The sequence below is a fragment of the Trichosurus vulpecula genome, chromosome 4 (genome assembly GCF_011100635.1).
Source record: "Trichosurus vulpecula isolate mTriVul1 chromosome 4, mTriVul1.pri, whole genome shotgun sequence".
In the NCBI taxonomy this organism is placed as follows: Eukaryota; Metazoa; Chordata; class Mammalia; order Diprotodontia; family Phalangeridae; genus Trichosurus; species Trichosurus vulpecula.
The window spans coordinates 416,114,455-416,132,764 of record NC_050576.1 but is presented as its reverse complement, the minus strand read 5'-3'; positions in this window follow the sequence as shown (position 1 = coordinate 416,132,764).

Below are 18,310 nucleotides of genomic sequence, written 5' to 3'. Positions count from 1 at the left end.
TCCTGTGATTGTTGGTGCTACTTCCTTTCTCCCTATGTAACTCATAGGGAATGTATAATGAACACTATTTAAAAAAAGCTGTTGAACTTTGGACAGGTCATATAGTTTTTGGGTGCTACTTCCCATCTCCAGAACAAATGTTGGATTGTTTCATGCTGCAAAGGACCTTCGAAGTCATCTAGTTCAAGCTCCTCATTTTACATGTGAAAAACTGAGGCCCAGAAAGATGAAGACATACTTCAAAATTTTAAGGAATAGCTCTGGAGTATGAACCTGAATTTTCTGATTCAAATGAGCTGTACTTCCCACTTTCTTACAGCATTTCAAATAAGAAGGCTCTAACTCTACCTTCCCAAACATAGGTAGCACATATACTTCTTACTTGGTCAAACACTTGAGTAAGTCATATTCTGGGTAGCAGTGGGATACCTTATTTTGCTAATAGGCATTAGGTTCCCTCAAAAGGAAGAATAACTCTTGGTAAGTCACATTCTAAGTATTTAGTTTTCTGGGAGATTTCAGTCACTTCAATCTAGATTAGGAAGCGTATAGTCTTGAGGTAGTAATGGGAGGCTTGGGAGATATTAAAGATTATAGGTTATTATTATTATAGCTTATATCTTATATTCACTCTTTCTACAGAATTCATTTTTCTACCATAGCTAGGTCTATTATTTGGTGATACATAGGAATTCCCTGAGGCATATGGTATGCAGAAAATAATGATTCAACATTCCTTATGCTTTGAGCTTCTGGAAAGAGTAAATTCTTCCAGGAGGAGTGGATACTCATTATGTGGTCTCCCAAACAGTAAAAATGAGCTTCAAGTGCCTTAAGTATAATCGTTACATCTTGAACTCTAAGACCATATCACAATCAATATTATACATAATAAAGATCTTACAATCAGAGAACAAAATTACCGATAGGACTATACCATATGCGATTTGTTCTACAATTAGGTATAAAATGAAAATTACATTATATCAGCTCTCTTTAAAAATATTTTTGGGAGATCTTGACCAGGATTTCTTCCCTCTCTCTTCTAGAAAGACTGGCTAAATACATTTCAATAAATATACTGCATTTGTATAATTTCATTTCCCAATTTTTCCATACAATAGTTTCGTTGGTAATTTACCTGTAGTATTAATTCATGTCTCTAAAATGTTCAGTACTCCCCAAAAGACAGCTTTAAAACTTTTTATGCTTGCTAATATTATCCAGGCTAATTGTCTATAGTTTGACTATATAGCATATTGATGGCCATAACCCCATTTACAAGCCAGGCCTCCTACATATGCGAACAAAAAGTAATGTTCTAGAAGCAGAGGGAGTTATTGGCCATTATAATACCACTGTTGTTTCAGGTTTGCTAGAATATTCCCTCAGATAAGGAGGGAAGGAAATAAGCATTTATTAAGGGCTTACTATGTTCTAGTAAACATAGTAAACAACTGTGGCTCCAAGAAGCTGTAGCATGCACAGTGGCCACACCCCGGTAAAACTGTCTTGGCAGACAGGCTATACCAGGTTGACGGTAGCTGACAGGCTTCAAGCCCTTTAGTGATTTAGGAGGCTGTTTACCCCAAGCATGGGAAGACTTCACCTTGGTAGAATAGGTGAGAACAATTTGTTCCAAAGGCCAAGAAAGAAGCTGAAACAGGTGCTGTGGAGCTCTTAGAGCTTGGTCAGACATCAAAGATACCAAGGTCATATACTGCATCCTGGGCCATCTCCTGTCATTCTGACTTTTGTCTTGCCACTGGAATTCAATGATTCTGGAAGATGGAGTGAGGCTGATGACTTTCTGTGACTCTATCTTACTTAAGTCTAATTCACACACAAATCAAGACTTCACTCCATGGTGACACTGGTCTTCTTAAAAAACAAAAGATGAACTATTAATAACAAATACTATGTTTTAGGCACAGTTCTAAGTGTTGGAAATGCAAATATAAGCAAAAAAGGCAATCCCTACTTTTGAGGATCTTATATTAAAATGGGAGACAACACATAAATGGGAGCTGAATTGTGTTTGTGTGTGTGTGTGTGTGTCTGTGTGTGGTACCTGAAATGAAGACAAGATTTTGAAGTCCAGAATGTCAGATGTAAAGCCAAGAAAAGAATAAAGGCAGGCCAGGTTGTGTTCCTCCATAGAACTGAGGCTCCAGGAGAAACTCACCAATGCAAGGATGGGAAAGGTCTGGGGAAAGAATGTTATAAGGTGATAAGGCTACAGGGATTATCGAATATTCCATGGAAAGGAAGCTGTAAGTGCTTAAGGAGTATTAGCAGAAAAAAAGGAATGTAAGAAGAGCAGTGGTGTTTGTGATAAAGAAGTTTTGGACATGTTGAAATTGAGATGCCTGAAGTGCCACCAAATGGACATATCCAGCAGGCAGTTGGTGAGGTGAGACCTAGATGTTTTAAGATAATAAGAGGAAGGCATATTGGGCACTTGTCTGCTTAGGGGGCAGTCTATTGGAGGAGTTTCACCAAATGCAAGGGCATGGATGAGTTGTGATCCAAACCACTCAAAAGAGTACAAAGCATGATGTGGAATCGATTGTTGCACTTAGAGTCAGGAAAACCTGAGTCCAGATTTTGTCTTTTATACTTAACGATTGTATGACCATAGGTAAGTCACTCAAATTCTCAATTTGCTCATTTATAAAATGAAAGGGTTGATCTAGATGATCATTGAGTTTTCTTCCAGTTTTAAATTTATGATTCTATGCTCCTCATTAATGAGAATATTGATGTGTTGGATTATTAACCACATAAAGTAATAAACGACTTTTCTGTCAAAAGCCAAAAGTCTTTATTCTCAAAACAAATGGCTTTATTTATACTTTATTCTCAATATCAATGGCTTAATAACACAACATAACACACTCCAATCCTGAAGAATTTTTTTGACAAGTGGAAACTTCCTAGCCCAAGAGATTCATCTCACCTGTTGACAGAAATGAGTTGAAATTATGACTAAAATTATGTCTATTTCTAAACCTTTGATTTTCTCTAGACTTTCACATAGTAGAGATTTGAAACCCACCCCAATATAACTCGATAATAATAATGAAATAGAAGCAGATGTTTTTGAAAAACGCTTTAGAAGCATTCACTGAAATGTTTTCTTAGGAAGACAGGTCCCTAGAGAAAGGAATCCTTTTCCTAAAGAAAGGAATAAGGAATTGGATTAGAAGGGGTTAGAGAATTGATGACAGGATATTGAAAAGGAGATTTGACACTAAATTAGGGTTTAGGATAAATTATAAAGTCTAACATATAATATTCTAATCAGCATCAGCATACAGTTATAGTTATGTAACCTTTGCTACAGTTTGAATTAACTGTTTTAATGTACAGTTGAGTCAAGTGAGAAGGATACTATAAAGAGATATTAGGATTTAGCCTCAGAAACAAGCACATAGAGGGTAAATGACTTGCCCAAAGTCACACAGAGAGTAGCGAACAATCAGAGGTATGGAATAAGGTCTTGTGACTTAAGAATTCAGTATTCTTTCTGCTATATCATGCTGCATGTCTGTAGCTTGTTTCATTTGTGTGAAAGTGCTATAAATAATCACTATCATTAAATTTAGCATTTGTTTAAAGTCTGTTCATGTTTAGTTATTTTAGCAAAGATACATTTATTATTGTTATTATTTAGTAAAGACATTTTTAAATTAAAACACAAGTTTGGAAAATCATGTTCATATAGTTGGAGTCACCTTGAATTCAGGTATCCAGTTAACATCATCACTCTCTATTGGTAATAAATAGAAATCAAAGTAAAAATTATTAAGAATGATAGAATCAAAATATCTCCTAATCTAACCTTTTCATTTTATAGATGAGGATATGTCTAGATTTAGATGAGGTTTAATGGACGCTAATTCACATAGTTAGTGGTGGAAATCAAATCATAACAATGGGAAAATAAGATATATAATACCTTTACAACACGTAAATTTGTTTACAAATTATTCTAAATATTTATAAGAATTATCACATTAATATTCATACTTTAAAAAAGATGTGAAAAGCATTCATCAAAAGTTGAAAATTTGGAAGATTTCAGGTCACATCTCAAAATGTACCTGTACCTGAACTTTTGCAAATATGCAGACCTAATGATGTCAGAATAAGTGTTTTGAATCTCAAGTGACAATCTGCACTGAGAACAAATGACAAATGCCTTTAAAAGGGGTCATTTCAGAAACAGTTCAGCACTTGTGGACACAAGTTAATTCCCCAGCATATTTGTTTCTCCACCTTTGAATTCTAACCTTATATAACACTTTCATTCTTAAGTGTACAGATAATGATAGCAGAGTTGACCAAGGAGTTGGAAAATAGTTGTCATTCTGTGAAGGCTTCTAATTTAGGCAAATTACTTCTGTTAATAGATTTCCAATGTAACAACTGAACAAGGTCTTTTGATTTAACATTCTGGATGACTCCTTTACTTGGAATGCTTTATGCAGTCATTCTATCTCAAGTTATGATCTTGCAAGATCACTATTTAGGATTAATCCACACATATTTATTAAGTAATATTGTGGAGATACTGTGCTAAGAATGAGAAGTGAGACAAGGCTGAACAAGATATCCCTTACTTCTAATAACTTATTAGAAGATGACACAGTATATAAACTGGTTATCCAGTTTTGGCTCTGCTACTTACCATTCAAAAGACCTTGGGCAAGTCATTTAATTTACCTGTGGGGCTGTCAAAATGTTCAAGTATAAGAAAAGCATGTTTTAAGCTAAAATGCTCTTCCTGTAAAATGTTTCTTTAATATAGAATGTAAGCTCCTTCAGGGAAGGGAATATTTCCTTTTTGTTCTATTCCTAGTGTTTAGTGCTGGGCCAAGAATGCAATAAGTACTTAGTAAATGCTTCTTCATTGATTAGTGCTCCCTGATAGTAATAGCATAAAACTGAGTGAGATGCTCTTTTTTGCCCCTTACTGACTATAGTAGGAATTTCTTTGTGCCTATGGTTCGAAGAGCACTATCATGTGTATGATTCTGTTAGTCAATCAATGAACATTCATTAAATACCTACTGTAGGCCAGGCACTAAGCCAAGTACTGGGGAGACAAAATGAGGCAAGAGTCCCCTGCCCTTGAGGAGCTCACAATCTAATGGAGGAGACAACAAACAAACGAATATGTACAAGCAAGCGATGTACAGGATAAGTAGGAAATAAGAGGAAAGGCTTAGACTTAAGGGAAGACTTAATATTCACAGAACTTAGATCTTGGCCAGGCACATTCATTTGCAATTTTAGGCATTGTTAACTTCTGGGCTATGCTCTTTCCTGCTTTGAAAGGTTATTTGAATGAGTTCTGCTGAGTCTTCTTTTGGATGGAGGCATTTTTCTCCTACCCAGAGAAGCATGGCACTGCTTTCGGGTGATTATGTTGCTCAATCCTGGAGGTGCTTGGTAAAGGCTATAAATTCTGGATGCCAAAATGAAAGGATCCTTTTGTATGCTTCCTGGATAATCTGTAGAGTGTGCTAGTGTTTTGGAGAAGAAGCATATGAATCAGTAGATGATGAGGATGATGATGATGATGATGATGATGATTATGGTAGTGGTGATGATGATGACAGGAAAAGTCATCCTGGGAAAAGGACTTTCAAACTGAATCACTGAGTTAGGTACCGGCATCTCAAACTGCCAACTAGAAAGTCAGACAATAGAACACATACAAATTAATATCTTGGTCAGGAGGAAAAATAAAAAGAATTCTCTAATAGAGCCGAAAGTATAGGTATTGATTTCTGAGGAGATAGGATTGCTAGAGGCTGAAATGCCTCCATGATTAAATCACAAGCTTTGGCGCTGGCATCGGTGTCTCCTTCAGTCCAAATCACAGAGGATAGATATCTGCAGATCCCTAGAGCTATTTCTCTGAGTAAACTAGTGAAACATAAATATTTCCCCGAGGGGACTTTGATCTAGCACAGGGTTAGCTGCCTGAAGTTGTTCATTTTAGTTCTTCTTGCAGAGATCTATAGAAACTAGTTTCCTACTTGACTTGCTCTGCCATATCTAGGAATTAAAACAGATAATGATGGAAACTTCCATATTTATTTAATGCACTACAGTGTCAGAGAGAAAGTCAAGTCTCCTAACGTCTTGCGCTTTTATATTTTCACTATCTACATCAGTTGCAATTGGCTTTTTGTGTTTGAAGGTATTGTGTTCAAAATAAAGAAATAGCACACTCAAAGCCTCAAAGTTACTTTCTAGTCAAATCTCATTTGTTAAATAAATGATACCTTTTATTTCATTGATATGTTTTCTATGATAAATTGGAAAAAAACCAAACAAAACCAAAAATCAACTTACCTTCAGAAATATTGGAATCCTTTAGAAGTTTTTAAAGGTGTAGGCACTTCAGTCAAGAATTCAAGAACTTATGACTTGAGACATGATGTTGAACTAGTTGGTGAGACATGTAGTGCATTCCTGTAATCCTGGCTGAAGCTGGCAGGTCTCCTGAGATTGGGAGTCCATATAGGTATGTGAGGGACAAAGTCATTGGACATCCACAGTAAGTCAGGGACCAATATGGTGAATGCTTGGGAGTGGAAAGCCACCAGGCTGCCTAGGGAGGGAACAAGCCCAAGTAGGATACACAGTGATTCAAAGCTTCCTTGTCAATTAATAATGGGAATAGATCTACTAGTGTTCACTGAACTTCCAGCCTAGAAGATACAGGGAGACTCAATCTTGAAAACTTCTAACCAACCAACCAACCAACGGACCAACCAACCAAATAAATAAATTTGCTTGCAGGGAAGCTAAAGTGAATGATTTTCTAAGCAGGCATTGCAAGTTGATTGTGATGCCAGAAATTAAGATCAAGAGTGATAAAAAAAATTCCCCCCTCTCCAGATTGAGCCCCAAACTTGTGACACTTCAGTTAGGAAGAGTGCCTTTTCTCAGGGCCAGGGATCTGGAAGATGCAAATGTAACTTCAAGTCCTATGAATTACATACAAATCAATCAATCAATCAATCCTCCAACAAGCATTTATGAAGCACCACATCCTAGGCACCATACTAGGTGCTGGGGATATAAAAACATTCAGAAATGAGACAAATCTTATCCTTGAGACTTCACATGACTTATTCCCTGATCCTGAAACATCATTGTATTAAAAGGAAAACAATATTCTTCAAGAAAAATATTTATGATAACACGCAGAAAAACATTGTCCTAAACAATATAATTCTAATATTCAAAAAATGTCCATGCTTGCTTGTTGGATAGAGAGAAGAAGGCTATTAAATCTGGACAAACCCTTTATATTATGTAAAAATTGCTTTCAGAGATAATGACTTTAAACATTTTTCCTGTGTGTTGTTTCTTTTAGTTTTCATTTTAAGTCATTTTCTATCCATTTTTAGTATAGATGGTCAAACTACCATGTAGATAAATTGCTGAGCATGACTAGTTATTTATTTATTTATGGTTTAAATAGTATTTAATTCCGCCCCCCCACCCCATTTCATAGCAAGGAAAATTTTAGCCTTTATTTTTACAGGATTTTGAGTACCAAATTTTTTCTCCCTCTCTTTCCCTCTTCTGAAAATGCTAGGCAGTTTGAAGTAAAATATATTTTTCTACTTGTCACAGTTGTGGAAGAAGAAACATCAAAAGAAAAAAAAACTACGAGAAAGAATAAAGTAAATGAAAAAAAATGTTTTGATCTGCATTCAGAATCCCCCAGTTCTTTATCTGGATGTGGAAAGCGTTTTCCTTCATGAGCCTTTTTTACTTGCCTTGGATCACTGAGTTGCTGAAAAGAGCTGAGTCATTCATAATTGTTCAACACACAATGTTGCTGATACTACGTGCAATGTTTTCTTGGTTCTACTCATTTCACTTTGCATCAGTTTGTACAAGTCTTTCCAGATTTTGTTTTTTTCTGAAATCTGCCTGTTCATCATATCTTATTGCATAGTAGTATCCCATTACATTTATATACCATAGCTTGTTCAGCCATTGCCCAATTGATGAGCATCTCCTCTATTTCCAATATTTTGCCATCATGTAAAGGACTACTATAAATACTTTTGCACATGTACGGGCTTTTCCATTTTTAAAATCTCTTTGGGGGGCGCAGCTAGGTGGTGCAGTGAGTACAGCACTGGCCCTGGAGTTAGGAGGACCTGAGTTCAAATCTGGCCTCAGACACTTGACGTATGTACTAGCTTTGTGACCTTGGGCAAGTCACTTAACCGCAATTGCCCTGACAAAAGAAAAACAAAATAAAATCTTTTTGGGGACCTTGTAGTGGTATTGCTGAATCAAAGCGTATGTACAGTTTGGTTACCCTTTGAGAATAATTCCAAATTGCTCTCCAGAATGGTTGGATCAGTTCACAACACCACCAACAGTGCATTAGTGTCCCAATTTTCCCACATTCTCTCCAACATCTATCATTTTCCTTTGTGTGTGTGTGTGTGTGTGTGTGTGTGTGTGTGTGTGTGTGTGTATGTGTATGTGTATGTGTATGTGTATGTGTATGTGTATGTGTATGTGTGTGATATTAGCCAATCTGATTGGTATGGGTGGTATTTCAGAGTTATTTAAATTTGCGTTTCTCTGATCAAAAGTGATTTAGAGTACTTCTTCATATGTCTATAGATATCTTTGATTTCTTCATCTGAAAATGGTATGTTCATATCCTTTGAGTATTTATCAATTGAAGAATGGCTTGTAGTATCACAAGTTTGACTCAGTTCTCTATACATTTGAGAAATGTGGCCTGTCAGAGACACTTGCCATAAAGATTGTTTCTCAGCTTTCTGTTTTCCTTCTAATCTTAGTTGCATTGGTTTTATTTGTACAAAAGCATTTCAATTTAATGTGATCAAAATTATCTGTTCTACATTTTGTAATGCTTTCTCTCTCATTTGGTCATGAATTATTGCCCCCCCCCCCCCCGCATAGATCTGATAGGTAGACTATTCTTTGATCTTCTAATTTGATTGCTTCATTATCTATGGTACCTTTTAGCAAGATGTAGTTTTCTTCCTTATCTCTTTTAATTAGATCTATTTTTGCTTTTACTTTGTCTAAGATCAGGATTGCTACCCCTACTTTTTTTTAACTTCAGCTGAAGCATAATAGATTCTGCTTCAGCCCCTTACCTTTACTCTGTGTGTGTTTTTGCATGACTACTTTTAAATATTTGGTAGTGGCTATCACATAACCCCTTAAGTATTCTCTTTTTGAGCGTAAGCATTCCTAATATCTTCATCCAATTCTTATATAGTATGACTTCCTACACACATATTTTCTTATTCAGTGCTATACTAATCAAACTAGTAAGAAATTATTTTGTAGAGCTAGAAAAAATAGTCACAAAATTAAACTAGAGGAGCAAAAGGACAAGAATATCAAGGGATTCAATGAAAAAAAGGGTGAAAGAAGGGGGCCTAGCAGTACCAGATCTCAGACTATACCACAAAGTGATAAAAATTGTACTGAGTAAGAAATACAGTGGTTTATTAATGGAATGAATTAGGTATATAAAAAACAGAAATATATGAGCACAGTAACCTAGTTTTGATAAACCCAAAGATCTCAGTTACTGGGGCAAGAACTCATTATTTGATGAAAATTGCTGGTAAAATTGGAAATAATCTGGCAGAAATTGGGCACAGACAAACATTTCATACAATATACTAAGAAAAACTCAAAACAATTTAGACATAAAGGGTGATATCATAAGCAAATTTGGGGAGCATGGAAGAAATTACTTGTTAGATCTGTGGATAGGGGAAGAATTTGTGACCAGACAAGAGATGGAGAAGTTCACAGGAGTTAAAATAGATAATTTTGATTACATAAAATTAAAATGTTTTTTTTTTTTTCACAAACAAAACCAATGCAGCCAAAGTTAGAAGGACAGAAGGAATGGTTTTTTTTTTACAGCAAATTTCTCTGATAAAGACCTCATTTCCCCAATATATAGAGAACTAAGCCACATTTATATATGAAAAATAAGAACCATTTCCCAATTGATAAATAGTCAAAGTATATGAACAGACAGTTTTCAGAGGAAGAAATCAAAGCTATCAAATTAAAATAATTCTGTGGTACCACCTCAAATGAATTAAATGGCTAAGATGACAGAAAAGGAAAATGACAAATGCTGGAGGGGATGTGGGGAGAAAAAAAGTATACTAATGCAAGGGTTGGTGGAAGTGTGAACTAGTCTAACCATTCTGGAGAAAAAATTGGAACAATGTTCAAAGGGATATAAAATTGTGCATACTCTCTGACCCAGAAATACTGCAAATAGTATACTTTACACTCCAAAGACATAAAAAAGGAAAAGGACCCATACATACAAAAATATTTATAGCATCTCTCTTTGTGGTTACAAAGAATTGCAAACTGAGGGAATGACCATTAATTGGGGAATGACTAAACAAGTTATGTTATATGGATATGATAGAATGCTATTGTGCTGTGAGAAATGACAAACAAGATTGTTTCAGGAAAAGCTTGGGAAGATCTATATGTGCTGATGCAAAGTGAAGTGAGCAAAACCATGGGAACACTGTGGACATTAACAAACCATGGGAACATTGTGCACAGTAACAACAATATTGTAAAGATAAACAACTGTGAAAGACATAGTAACTCTTTTCAATACAATGATCCACCAGAATACCAAAGGAGTAGTGATGAAAAAATGCTGTCTACCTCCAGATAGAGAACTGAAGGACTCAGAACATTAGATTGAAGCAATATTTTTTTCTTTATTTATTTTTGTTCCTAAAAAATGAAAAAAAAAAACTAAATCTTTATTACCTTCCTATTGCAAGGGATTAAAATTGCCTTCAACTAGGTTCATATATTAGCATAAAATTTTGTGTCTCCTCTCTCCCCTCAATGTAAAAACCCCAAGTGATTATAGAAAACCCAAAGAAATATCACTAATAAAGACAACTAACCCAAGGGCCAGATACATTCCCTCCCCCAGCTTCATTTCCCCCAAACCAAAATATGTACTCCAAAGAAACTTACAGACTCAGACAAGCACTATCTACAGTGTGGGGGGAAGGAATAGGGGCGATGAGGACAATTAGAGAAATAGGGGTGAATCAACCCCCAAGTCCAGAGTATTGGGAGATGGAGAAAGGTGAGCAATAGAGCTCAGGGACAATTCCAGGGGAAGTGATAGAGGATATCCATCCCTACTTCCTGTCCTCTCTCCCCTCTCCCCCAATTCTTAGACAGTATGTGACAGAGAGAGAGGGACTTGAGGGGGCTACAGTCATCTGTCTGGGAACAAATGTCTTCCAGTGGGGCCCAGTTGGCCCAGTGGGTCATGTCCAGTGTCTGCACAGTATTTTCCCTCCCTTACTTTGAAGATTGCTAGAGATCAGAGGAAATCCTGATCCCAGAGTCAGCTGGGTGGGTGGGGAACCTGAGAGACAAAAGAGATGCAGGGAAAAAGATAAGAGGGTATTGAAAGAAAGGCCAAAAAGAGAAGAGACTATATAATACCAACCTCCCTTGGCAGACATAGCCTGCCTGAGATTAGTCTTTTCCTCTGTCTCCATTTGGCGTGGCTTTGTGCTTGACAGAGAAGAGATAGGAAAGGAGGAGAGATGGCAAAGTGGAGATCATGGGGATGGGGAACAGAAGATACAGGAATGGACAAAAGAATTAGGAGGGGGTGATGGGAACAGGAGAATTGTACCCTCTTATCTAGTTATAGCTGATGTCCCCATCTTTGAGTCATGTCAGGAAGGTTGGTAGGCAAATGAAAAATAGGTGTTAAAATTCACACCATATTAAAAGCATCTTCGATCAGGTATTGGTGTAGCTGAGGAAAAGGGGTCATTCCTCTGGTTCTTGGCTCCCACACTGAAGCATCAGTTCATAGAGTCCCAGAAGGCAGGTATCAAGGTGGACCAGGTACACCTGCTGGCCTTGATCTCTGAGGAACTCCCCAATATTCTCAATGACTTGCTCATCAGTGAGCTGCCCAAAAGGCTGAGTTCGACACAGCATCAAAACCTCCCATAAAGTCACTCCAAAGGCCCACACATCACTGGCTGTTGTGAACTTTTCTATAAGAATGCACTCCCAGGGTAGCACAGCTCAGCCCTGCATGCAGTAAAAATCCCCAGCACAGAGTTTTTGGCTTATTCCAAAGTCAGTGATTTTGGTGGTGAAATGTTCACCCACCAAGCAGTTCCTGGTGGCTAGATTCTGGTGGACAAAATTGAGTGCGGCAAGGTATCACATACCAAAGGCATTCTGGGCTGCCATGAGTAGCTCCCCTATTTCCTGGGCTGCCCATCTACAGCTTTGTCCTATAATCGGTGGACACTGAGGAACTACCTAAGGTCACCATTCTCCATGCAGTCAGTACTCATACAGAGGGGGGGAGTCATCCTGCATGCACACCTATATTAGGAAGGCAGAATTTATGATTTCAAAGAGAATCTCATATGTGCCTAAAAGGTCCGGAACCGCAAGATATAAGGAATTCTCTAGGCAGAAGGCAGGAGAACTAAAGCATGTATTTACACTCCACAATAACAAGCCCACAAACCAGTGTCCCCATTTTGATATTTTCATCAAAAGTTTCCAGGCCCAATAAGTCCGCCTTACAAGGGTAACTAGAAAGCCACAGAGAAGCGAGATGGTATAAGGTAAAATTGTATACATGCTTCCCCTCTACGGTAAGAAGATTACCCACTAGCCTCTAGTCAGCTCTGCTACCGGCAGCTCAGCTTCGGCTGTAGGCATCCCTGGCTCCAACTGGAAAAGGAAAGGAGGATCTTCAAGCTGTCCTCTCCCCTCTTATAGAGTTTTTGACATCATCAAGCGCCGCCTGAACGACCAGGGCCGATTGGTTCTTGACTTGGCCCCTCCCCCTGGCGTAGACCAGGTTAACACACCTCCCCTCAGCCAGCGCCAGGACTCATCACACAGGAAGCTCTGGTCCTGCCCCGGAAGAGCAAGCCCCAGCGTCCAGGGAAGCTCAACGAGGCAAGCTGAGTCACTCAAAGAAAACAAAGTCCATTCTGGCTACACTCCACCCCTCACAATGTTCTAGGATGCACAATCCAATCATAATTCAAATTAAATTATATATCCTAGAACATTGTGATCCAATTATTCAGGGAACTAAAACATATCATTCACAATAAAGCAAAACATATCATTCAGTGACATTCCCAAATATTGCTTTACGATTCAAATGTGATCCACCCCTAGATCCCAGCCAGATAATCTCTTCAATCAATCATCCCAAAATAATTATTAATAATTCAAATGTCCACCCCTAGATCTTCGTATCCATTACATAGGATCAATAATATCATAACAATAAAACAATATAGCAAGGATAACACAAAATAAGTACACAGAACACTATCATCATTCCCCCCCTCAAACAATTAGGGCTCAAAATCTTGGGGTAATGGGTGAAGGTCTCATTTTCCATAGCTTCTTCTTGCTGAAATTGGATGTAGAGGTGTCCCTGCCCCAAAGAGTCCCATTCCAGAGTTCAGTTCTTTAGTGAGCTGGCAGGAATTCCAAGAATGCTACATGCTTAGGCAGTCACCGGAAACTGCAGGGTGCTTAAACCTGCAGGAGACAGAACTAGCGACAAGGTTAACTAAAACAGAGAACAAAAAGAGTAGGCAAGTATGGGCTATTATCCTTCAAATAAAATCATCTCCAGTTTAGTTGAAATTTCAGTTATGCAGAGATCCAATATCAGAGCCAAACTCAGATGGGAAATGTTTCTTTTTAAACGGAACACAATGAGGAAACTAAGCCAAGAAGATCCCACCCTAGATGGAGACCAGGATTGTCCTCCCAGCCTTTCCCCAGATGTACAAGGGAAACCAGGAGGATCCCATCCTAGATAGACTAGGATTGTCCTTCCAGCCTTTTCCCAGATGTACAAGCTTTCATCCGTTAATCACACAAAGTCACCTTCCCTCTGAGTGGCTTGTGTCAATTACCAGCATCAGCCATACCTGTGGGATCTGTGAATCTAATATTATAGCCCTATTCACGGGAAAATATATGGTTCAGGGGCACGATTTGGTAATTATCTTCCCCTGAATAGACAACTGTTACAGTGTTGTTCTTCCCATGGGCTATGACTTCTGCAGCCTTTGGAATATTATCTGGCTTCCATTTTACCCATACCTTAGCTCCCAACTTTATTCTATCAATGGAGCAAGCCCCTTTTGCCCCTCTAGTAGTTATTTTGGGAGGAGGGTCAGTTTTCACAAAGGGTATTTTTTCACAGGGGATAATAATCACTTGAACTATCCTATCATTCCTACGAAATTGTACAGGTTTTTCACCCAAATTCTGGAGTGTCACAACAATTTCTTTTTGATAATTCGAATCTATCACTCCAGCCAATACATGTACTCCTTGAGCTGCTAATCCTGGTTTAGGTAATATCCATCCAAAATGATTCTTGGGGATTCTCATACATACTCCAGTAGGGGTTTTTCTTATCTCTTTCCTATTCAACCTAAAATTCTCTATACAATGTAAATCATATCCTGCCGAACCAGGTGTTCCTGGACAGGGTAGGGGGACATCTTCACTCACAGTCCAAAATTCAATATTTTGGATCTCACATGTTTGCTGTTCTCTAATCTGCAAATTTGGGGTCATCATTCTGGCTAGAGGTGTACTCCCCCCTAAGGGCCTATTATTCAAATTATGTAAGGCAATAGACAAATTATCCTTCCAATGTCGATATGAATTATTAGAGCTTAATTTTCTCAGCTGTTCTTTCAACAATCCATTCATTCTTTCAATCAGCCCAGATGCTTGTGGGTAATATGGAATATGATATATCCATTCTATATTATTCAACACACAATATCTTTTCACTTCTTTGCCCTTGAAATGTGACCCATTGTCACTTTGAATCTGCATTGGGGTTCCATAGTATAAACTTACAATATCTAGGGTTTTACAGGTGTTTTTCTGAGTTGTGTCCTTATAAGGACAAGCCACTAGTACACCTGAATAGGTGTCAACACACGTACATACATATTTACATCCTTTATCCTGGGGTAGTGGGCCAATATAATCTATCTGCCAAATTTGGGCTGGAACTTTTCCCCTTGCTATTTCTCCAGTTACTATCCTAGGAAGAGTTCGTTCTTTTTCTAATTGACATATGCAACACCCCTCTGTTATTTGTTTTAACAACACATGAGAGATACTGATACCTCTATCCTGTGCCCATCGGTGGGTGGCCTGGACCCCTAAATGGCTGGCGGTCTGGTGGACCCATCTTGCTAAGGCTGAGTCATCAGTTGGAGTTGGAGTAGGGACAATACATTCAGTGGCAATCTTTGCTAGTCGATCCGCGTGTGCATTGTACTCACGCTCTGGTGTGGTCAGGGTCGCGTGAGCATCAACATGAAAAACTGACAAATCCGTAACCAAAGACATGTCCCATATATTTTCCCATAACTCTTTACCCCAAACTTGTTTGCCATGAATCTCCCAATTCTGATTCCTCTATATAGGCATTCAAGTAGCTAATCCATTAGCTACCACCCATGAATCAGTAAATATATGACACTGTCCTCCCTTCTCCATTCTGATGGCCTGATGTACTGCCATCAGTTCAGCATATTGGCTACTTCCCCCTATCCCAGAATTTTCCAGAGTTCGCCTAGTACAGAGGTTATAGGCTACTGCTTTCCAATGTCTCTTCTGTCCTAAATATTTTGCTGTCCCGTCAGTAAACCAAGCGTGTTTCTTCTGTTCTACACTTAGTCCATCATACCCATTATTCCATTTCACTAAGGATGGCACCATCTGTTGCTTAGATTCAAGGGGTTTTTCATTTCTCTCAGTGCCAATGTTCTCCACCGATTCATGTAAAGCAGAAACTCCACTTTTGCCTGCTCTGGACCTATTCTGAATATACCACTTCCATTTGATTATGCTCGCCTCTTGGGCATGTCCAATTCTGTGAGAAGCTGGGGTACTCATTACCCAAGTCATAATTGGAATTCCAGGCCTTAATATCACTTCATGACCCAGGGTTAGTTGCTCAGTTTCTGCTAAAGCCCAATATGCAGCTAACAGCTGCTTCTCAAAAGGTGTATACTGAACTCCAGATAAGGGCAGTTTCCTTGACCAAAAGCCTAGAGGTATACTTCGGCTCTGTTGTTTTTGCCACAGACTCAATTTGCATAGTCATCTTGTACAGTCACTTGTAACTCCACTGGCCCATTTTGCATAGGCCATAAGTCCAGAGCTAATTGTATAGCAGCCTTTGTTTCCTCAAAAGCTCTACTTTGTTCAAGGCCCCAGTCGAATTCATATTTCTTTCTGGTGACTTTATACAAGGATTTTAAAATCTGTCCCAAATGTGGGATGTGGTGTCTCCAATAACCAAATATCCCTATGAAATTTTGGGCCTCTTTCTTATTAGTAGGGGAGAGAAAATCCTGAATTTTTGTCAAGCTTGTGGGAGAATTTCTCGCAGTCCTCTATTCCACTGTATCCCCAAGAATTTTACAGTTTGAGCTGGCCCCTGAACCTTTGCTGGGTTGATTTCCCATCCTTTGCTTTTCATATGGTCAATTAATAATGCTAAACTCTCCTCCACTTCTTTTATATTCTTTCCCTGTATCATGATGTCATCTATGTAATGTGTAAGCTGTACACCAGGTAGCTTTAATTCATCCAAATGCTCAGCTACAATCCTGTGGCAAATAGTTGGGCTATGAATATATCCTTGTGGCAGGCATGTAAATGTATATTGTCGGATTTGCCAAGTAAAAGCAAACTGGTTCCATTGCTTGGGGTCTATTAGGATCGTAAAGAAGGCATTGGCCAAATCAATAACTGCATGCCAAGTCCCTTCATGTTTTTGTATTCTCTCTATTAAAGTAACCGTGTCTGGAACAGCAGCATACAAGGGAGGAGTCACTTTGTTCAGCTGTCTATAATCTACTGTCATCCTCCATGTCCCATCTGACTTTCAGACTGGCCAGACAGGGTTGTTCCATTGAGTAGTTGTAGGGACTAACACTCCTGCCCCAACATAGTGTTGGCAATTTCATCTTGCCCACCTGGCACACGATATTGCCTCAAAGTAATTACTTCAGAAGGTTCAGGCAAAGTGATTGGATCCATCTTGATTTTCCCCACTAAGACTGCATTAATGCCTATTTTCCTCACAGCAAATTGGTATTTCCCTTCAGGTAAATTTAAGGTCATACCCTTCAAAATGTCTATTCCAATGATGTATTCAGGAATAGGCACAATAACCACGCTATATTCTTTCTTGGGCAACTGTCCAATTTTCATCATCAATTTAACTTGTCTGGCTGATATTTCAGTCCCTCCTAGTCCTGTGATGGTAATAGGAGTTCCATGGCTGAATTTGTCTGGATTCCCATAGATAAGGGTGGCCTCGGCCCCAGTGTCTATTAATGCCCTAGTTACTATACTTGACCCATTTTTCCAATATATGGTCAAGTTAATGTGAGGTCTGCAATCCAGCTTACGTATTTCCTTAATTTGAGCTGGGGCCTGGCCTGTTTCCTAGTATTCCCTAGCATGTGATTCACTTGGGTATGAAGGTTCAACATCTGTAGCATTTGCAGGAGCAGTTCTTATTTCCCTGTCTCTGCTGTTATCGAGTCCTTTATCTCGATACATCCTGTACAATTCATTGGTTGGAAGGCCATCTATCATTTCAAAACCTACCCCTGCTCTCAATAGAGCAGTGAACATTTCTTTTCTTGTCATTCCATTTTGGCACCAAGTTTGCTGGCTATTCACCCTTCTCTCTCGAGGAGATCTATCCCTTCCCCAGTCTCCTAAGTCATGTAACTGTAAAATCTTATTTATCACCTCCGTAAGATGGCTCCCTACTTCCCCAAGTAACAGATTCAAAATTAGTTGTTTATAAGCAGGGGGAGCTGTCCTAATTATTAAATTCCTATGAGGGATTCCTATGGGATCATTGTAATATTTGTCTGCAGTTCCTGTCATAATAGCAGTCTTCATTACCTCCTCCTTTAGTCTCATGATACAATCTTTAAGTGAATACCAGGGTCTGTGCTCAGTGGGCCACATAGAATCATTAGTATATCTCTTATTGCATCCCGCAGCAGCTAATGCCAACAGAGTAGTCCTGCTAGCATCATCTCCTTGATGATGATGTTCCCCAAAAGCTTGCTGAACTAGAGGATCGTGGCTGATACCTATGAATCTCATACAGTCCCTCTTATCTACTAAT